The sequence below is a fragment of the Anthonomus grandis genome, chromosome 12 (assembly GCF_022605725.1).
Source record: "Anthonomus grandis grandis chromosome 12, icAntGran1.3, whole genome shotgun sequence".
Lineage (NCBI taxonomy): Eukaryota > Metazoa > Arthropoda > Insecta > Coleoptera > Curculionidae > Anthonomus > Anthonomus grandis.
This window is the reverse complement of record NC_065557.1, coordinates 8,927,414-8,935,766: the sequence shown is the minus strand read 5'-3', so window position 1 is coordinate 8,935,766 and position 8,353 is coordinate 8,927,414.

Here is an 8,353-nt window from a genome sequence, read left to right as displayed (position 1 = left end):
ACACGTAGAATAAAGGAAAATTTCTAAAAAAGCAATGAATTATATTGTAATTATTGTATAAGAACTGAAAAATAAACAGTAAGAACATTGAATAGAATATAAATATTGGCGATATTGCATTTGCAAAAAAGAGGTTTTTGTGGTACACTTTTTTTATGAAAATGGCAAGTGCAAGTGTAAACAACAAGAGAAGAAGAAGTTGCTGTATTAAATCTGCGGACAACAAAACTGGACTGAAAGCGGACTGTTTTTTTAACAGACTTACGATGTTTAAAACTTGGGTTCAGATTCTTAAGCCTTCTATTTGAAATTCTGTGTATGTAAAAATTATTTTACTCCTGATTCATTCATCTTTAATTCAAGTATAAATGGAAAAGTGACACATTATATACATTTACTATAACCTTTTGCAACACCCTGTATACATTCTACTTTGCAAACTTTGCTCTTCATTCAACAAATTTCCTAATTAAATTAACTTGTAAGTTTATACATTGTGGAATTTGGACGAATTTTTATATTTAATGTTTTACCAAACTTGTATACATGTTAATTTTTATTATATAACTTGTGAAGTTTTTGCTTTCATCTGGTTTTACAATACAGTAGTACCTACATTTCGTGAATATTTTTGTGACACTCAGATCAATGTATCTAGTGGGAAACGTATGAATGTTTCAGAAATTATACTACGCAAATAGAAACCATAAATGCAAATAGAAAGAACCACTTCCCACTAATTTTTAGTACATGGTATAAAATAGCAAAATTTAAGTTTGGCGCCATAACTAAAGTATAGCGCCATAATTCTAAATTTCTCGCTACTATGACGTCGCAAACTCATTTTCGTTTCCGGTTAGTACTACTCCTCGACATTCAGAGGGCGCAACATTCAATCGAGGGTTCAGTGTTCTATTGGCTCTTATAGGAGTTTCCTATCTATGAAGTATTAACCTATGGTTTAGTTGTTGACTAGCCGCGAAACGGTTGCATGTTTCGGAGAAAAAGTACAACAGTCAAGAGTTTTTAAGTGACGCATTTGTTCTTAATACAAAGTTTATGCCAAGGTATATATTAGTTTTACTAAGAAAAGTGTCATATGCGCAAATATGTGTTTTTTTCTTGTAAAATATAATACTGGTTTAATGTACTTTTTTGAGATGCGACTGGTTTCTTATAATTAATTATATATATTTTTTTTAGGAAAAAATAAGCGAGCGTTGTAAACGACTATTGAATCTAGCCAAGGAGAAGCTTACAGAATTAGATACTGATATAATCAAATTTATTGGAAAACTCTACCTGTTACAGTTGCCTCTGACCCAGACACCCGCCAAGTTCAAAATGGTGAAACGGAAAATTGGGATTTGGGAAGATTACAGATGGGTCATTTTATATTATTTTTACTATTTTTGTTCTACTAGTGAAGCTGTTTATTCTTTTTCTCTTATTTGTTACAGAACCCGAAAATGAGATTATCTCCTATGATTATAATTCAGACGATTTTGTTAAGGATCCTAATAATGTCGAATCAAACAATTCTAAAAATTCTTCATCAGAAGATGAATGAAGAGTTAATCCCAATAAAGTAATCAAGGAAAGGAGGCAGTTTACTTAATCAAGAAAGAGAAAAGGTAATGAGTCTAACTGGATCAAGAATGTGAACAAGAAATTGGGGAAAGCATATAGATCATTGTCAAAATCCAGAAAGCTTTATGAGAGGAGATGTATCAAAAAGTTCTGCAATGAAAAGTGTACTACAAGAACATCGGAAGTGCGAAGACAACAGATATTTACTGTTCACTACTGGTCTCTTGGAAATATTCAAAGGCAGCAGGAGTTCATCAAAAGTAGTATGAACATTTTTAGTCCGAAATGTCGATACACCAAAGTTGGTGGAAACAAATAAGGCCTTCTATTTTTTGATCAGCAGATAAGAACATGTAAGTTATTTTTCAAGGCTAGTTAGGATACAAAAGATACACCAATTCGAACAATTCTGAAAAAACCAACATTTTTTACTGGTAATATGATCACTGAAGATAATAGGGGGTTAGGATAACATGGTAAGTACCCTAAAGTACCCATGTACATAAAACAAGGCATTTGACGGGAAATATGATACACGTATTTTTATTCCGTTGCCCAAAAAGCCCAGCTCAACAAAATGTGAGAAACACAGAACCATTAATGAGTCACGCTCTGAAAATATTTCTTCGGATAATTCATGAAGGAATATATAATGAATTTAAGGAACTTACAGGTTACACTCATTCGGTTTTAAAAAGGGACTAGGTACAAAAGAAGCTCTGTTCGCTGTACAAATACTTATTGAAAGATGCAGAGATGTTAATACAAATATCTACCTATGTCTCATAGACTTTAGCAGAGCGTTTGACCTCGTGAAGCATGACAAATTTATTGAGCTGTTGGCGTCTAGTGGTATCGAGGCTGCTGATCTTCGTCTCGTCTCAGACGTAGATTGGAATTAATAACAATACAACTGACATTACTATTAAATAGGGAGTAAGACACGGGTGCATCCTGTCACCTCTACTGTTTAATGTATATTCAGACTACATATTTAAAAAGCCATGGACAACTTAACAGGTGGCTTTATTACAACTGCCCAAGTAATAATTTGCAGTCACCTAAGTTGAGATTACGCTTATTTTTACTAGTTGCAACGTTGTTTTCAGTGCAAAATTTAGTTGGTTTTGCAACGACGTTTATTTACGACCAAACTTCGACGTATTGCACCTGTATCGCAACTATTGTAAAACTACTGTTTTTACAACGTATTTTTTTACTATAGATGGTAGCAGTAGTAATTTACACTTAAAACAACGGCGTGCAGACAATTTTTCGAATCAAAAATCCAGTAAGAACAACGCTACCTCATCATTAGCGAATGGGTATTACAATGGTATTACAATGGGTATTACAATGGCAAATCGTTGTGTTAAGTATTTTTCGCTGTAGAGGCAGCTTTTTGACATGTTAAGAGTTTTAGGAAGAAGATGAAAAACAAAGGTGGAGAGAATAAGAGAAAGAAAAAATATTCAATTCTACATAACCAACTTAATCTATATTTGTATTTTTATAATTCATTTTTTGCTTGGAATTATTGGGATTTATTATTTTCGTTTTGCTTTAAAAAATTAAGAGATAAAGACTTTACATATTCTGCAACTTACTACAGACGCAAAAACAACTTGCAATGGAAGCAAAAATGCCTACAACTAGATTACCTGAAGTTGATATGGATTATGTAGAATCAATGGAAGTGGCGGAAGATAACAATGAATAGGTTTGTATTAAATTTTATATATTTAAAGTTTAAAATACTCGGTTTACTTTTTGTAAATGATTTCCTTCATTGTTCCTATATCCTACTTTATCACCTTTCTTTACACAAGAGACTAACCATGGCGTATATCTGAATAATCTGCGATACGCGGATGATACGGTAATCAATAGCAACAGCGAAGAATAAAATAAAACTAAAACAATGGCAATCTTTGGATAAGCCATACTACCAACATCGAGGTCCTAAACCGTATGGAGAGACAAACACAAATAATGAATACTGTCAAACAAAAAAAATTACAGAATTGAAGAAAACAGGGAACTAGGCAAAAGAAGGAATTTAAGGCTAAAGAACTTGAAGCGACAATGAAGGAAATAGCTTTAATTGATTTATTATGAGCTGCAGTTGATAAAGTTAGATGCCTAATGTGTCGTCCTGAAAGGATATGGCACACCCAGAAAAGATGAAAACATTAAGTTTGAGTTGCAAGGTAATTTAGACTACTTAAAACCATTGTTTAAGGTTTAATACCCTGTATTTTTGTCGTGCACGTCTTCGGACACCGTTTATAAAATAATTTCGCGGGTAAATATAAATTGAAATTAATTTTCGTGAGCCGCCGCCCTGAAAAGTGATTATGTAAATGATATTTCCCGTCATACCGTAAAGCCGAAGAACAGGCCGGAAATAACCCCACGGATTTTGTTTTAATTTTAATTCAGTTCAGTTCCTTTTGCTTAGCGTAACGTCGAGACACGGAACGGACCGAGTAAGCAAGAAAGGGCCCCGGTAATGAAATTATGAACGCTACAAAGAGATGTTTTAGGTAATGTACAGCTTTCCCGGTTACTTCTAATAATAACCCCGTGGCAAATTTTCTCTGGATTAATCTGCCCTCTGCTGAGATTCGCTTAATTACGTTTAAGTTCTCACACTTTCTTAAACTTTTATGATCCGTAAATCTTTGGAATTATTTTTTGGCTGGCAAGCTGGTTTACTCATTCAGTAGTAGCATAAATGTTTTTTTACAATTTTATTTTAAAAGTAAAATTTTTCATTTAAAAATATGTGTCTGGAAGAAGAAGGGAAGGGGAACTTAGATTCCAATAAATGTCGGTATTATGTAGGTATACAGAATATTCATAGGCGTTGTCCTATATTGCCAGTTTAGTATTTTGATAAAGTGTATGTATCACAGGAAAAATTTGGTTTTAAAAGCGATATTCGGGGCAGAACTGCTGCCTGGCTTCTTCCCCAAATAGAGGGGGACACAATTGTTTAATTGTGTCACTGGAGACTACTAGTGGACTGTACTTAATCGCGTTTTATGTTCATCCAAGGACCACGCGCTGAACCAATTAACTTAATAAATGAAACAAAACTTTTACAATACAAAATATACTCATTTATTAGATCCAAAGATGGGTTATTCATTAAAGCAGTTGTAAACTATGGATTGTCTTTGCTGTTTACATAATTTAAACTTATTTACACTCACTTTGCTTCTTAGCAAGTAACTTCAGTCACTTCTTACTAACTACTAACAATGGTGCTTATACTCTAATCACAATGGGTTATAAAAAAATTATATATATAATATTATATAAGTACTTTAACCTATTATATCAACACAACGACCGGGTTCATATCTAGCGACAATAATATAGGTAGTTTTTTAACTGGGTTCAGAATATAAGGTTATTTACGGACCTTCAGACTAGGTCACTAAAGGTGTCAAGAGAGAGAGAGAGAGACTTGAGTATTAGGGGTAATAGGAAAAACTCCGTGAGCAACTTCTCACTTCAATCGCGACTCGACTCACACACTACTTCTCGGAGACAGTGTCTCAACTTGACTGTAACAGTAACTCAATTCGACTGTATACTGCAACTCTTGGACCAGTATTTGGCCATCAAGAGTCTGGAGAGAGAGACCCATATTAGGGTTTAAAGAGTAAAGGGAATACGGGTAACTCGTGAGCAACTTCTCGCTTCGATCGCGACTCGACTCACACATTACTTCTCGGAGACAGTGTCTCAACTTGACTGTAACAGTAACTCAATTCGACTGTATACTGCAACTCTTGGACCAGTATTTGGCCATCAAGAGTCTGGAGAGAGAGACCCATATTAGGGTTTAAAGAGTAAAGGGAATACGGGTAACTCGTGAGCAACTTCTCACTTCGATCGCGACTCGACTCACACACTACATCGGTAGTGACCCAACCTGACTTCTACAGCAACTGAGATTGACTGTGTTAACTAAACTTTGGCCGTGTGACTTTTTACCAGCTTGTTTTACTTAGTGGGTGTAAAAGTGCTCAATAAGTGCATCTTTTATCAACAAGGGATGTGAAAAAGGGCTTAAGACCTAAGAGCCTGACAGTTTCATGGCAATTTATGGGTTGTATTTGTGTTCTTTAAAAATTTGAAGCGTTTAAAAGTAACCACTTCAAATTGATTATTTTCTAACCTGTGGGAACCTTCTAGGGATCGATGGGGTCCTTAAAATTATAAACATAAACCAAGTATAAATAAATACACTTCGATGACAGAAGAGCAAAAAATTGACTTCTGTGAGCGCGGCTATATACTGGGCAGTTATTGAATTATTTGTGTTCAAAATTTCTTTTTAAAATAAGAGATTGTATCCTCTACTTACCCTTAAATGTAAAAATCTCATTACAGGAGCTCAATTATCGACAAATTACAATGGTAGTTGCACTTCAGAAATCGGCAAATGGCGACGTCAAAAAATATTATATTCGGACAATTTTAACAGGTATACCGTTTTTACATTAAAATAATAAAAGAACTTCAATTACTATTTATTTATTTTAATTCAATTTACTTAAAAATGTAATACAGCGCATTACCAAAAAGTTGTGATCGTTCAAAATAATAAAAAGACGTGTAGGTGGCGCCTTCTACAAGTAAGTGCCATACTAAGATTAGATTGGAATGCGTCATATCAAAAATCCCTAGGGTATCAATAAAAACTTTAACACCGTGTATTTCGAAAACTTGCGTCCATATTTGTATAGTCTTTGATGTTTATTTTTGAACCCTGAATTCTATTCTATCTGAATGTATTGACATTTCCTCATGAATCACATGAGCAATTTTTAAATAAAGACGTTGATGTGATAGTCGTCCCATATTTGCTTCTAATTATTTAAATGAAAATATTTGGTGTCTCTTAGATTACCATTGGGATACAAGCCCATAACAATTTCAAAATTTATTTTTGTGATTTGTTAATTCAAATTCATTATTTGTTTCATTGTTGTTTGTAGGTGCAAAACTAACTGTGTAGGTCTAAAAATAACTTTCAAACCTACAAAAAAATACTAAAATATACTATAAAAACTAAACTTTCCTGCTACCACGAATACATAGTCCTTCGTGTCTTTTTTATTGCCGCCCGCCTCTCATTACTGCAGTTCAGTTTCCATTAAATAACGGATATATTATTATTAAATCTTTAACAATTTTTTATAAACCTCTATTCTTTATTTAGATATATTTTTTTATTTCCTAATGTTAGGAGATAATATATGTATTTAATTAACGGTATTTGCAGGGCAGCTTCGCATGTAGATAAGCGGTTTTTTATAATCGAATAAATGCCTCTTGTTACGAAATCTATTAATTTTACATTATTGTTGACAAATAAATGCTTTTAAAAGTGAATTTAAATATTCTTGAATATTTCATATTTTGTTAAACTAAAAGCTAAATATCGTATCCTTTAATTTACATTAATGGACAGAAAAGTAATGCGTAATATTTTGGAAAACTATGAATACATTTATTTATTTTTTACGAGTTCTAAATGCCAATAAAGAGGGAAATATTAAGTATCTACCTCATACTAAAAATAAACAAAAATTTTATTTAAAAAAAAAGAACTTTTTTTTGGGACAAAAATATATAAACAACATTCATATCAGCAATGTTTTACTTCAATTTGATTGAAAATTTTATTTGATTTGTAATTAAAGTAAGTAAAATTTGTTGGCCGTATTTCAGAGGATTTGTTAAAGAAAATATATTTTTTATAGTTGTTTATATGTTCTTGTCCCTTAGTTTTCATTTTTTTGTAGTACTTGGTGACTAGTATAGAATATTACAATTCCCAATAGAATATTGGGAAATGTAATTGTATTTTATTAAACTAGGTATTAAAAAACTTATGTTTTAGTTTAAATAAAGCCATATAACTGCCTAGTTTAGTAGACTTGAAGTTAGTATTGTCAATTACTGTATATACAGTATTTTTTTGCTGTCAAATAACAAGGAAAATCCACCTTTTTCTCAAAATTTGTTAATATTTTCGAATTTAATTAATTGTTTCAAAATGTATATTTTCAAAAAAAAAAATCGTTGGTTACCTTAATTAAAAAAAAAATGCTCAAATTAAATTTGTTCTGTATAGTAAGTATAAATCAATTTTAAAATTCATTATATATAAAAAATCCTAAATTTATGCAGTTTTTCTAATGTAAAATCAAGGTTTTTTTTTAGATTGAATTTATATAAGTAAAATACGCAAAATATTATCTAAAATTTTATGTTACACTAAAACTTTATTATGTTTTGGCCTCAAATTTTCATAAGTAAAATTTGCTCCATTTTTTCATATTCTATTATATTAAAATAATTCAAACTAAATATATGGTTTAATTTATTATTTAGATTTACAGAACATTTTAAACGATTTTCCAGTCTTAAGACGAAAATCGGCCCACATTAAAAAAAAAAGAATTTTCTGAAGAATTTTAAAAAATACTGGATTTCTCCCATTGCACACATAAAGTGTCAGAAAATGCTGAGTTTTCCTTGTTAAAAATTATTCTTATAAATATAAAAACCAGCAAATATTCCCTTAACATTTTTTTCTCATATATACACATCAAAATGGTCTAAGGAACACTTGGAAAAATAGTTTTTTTCGCCTTATAAATTTTTATATATTTATATTTTCATACGGAATAGATACTACCTTTAATATTAAGATACCAACGAAGTAAAATAAATATTT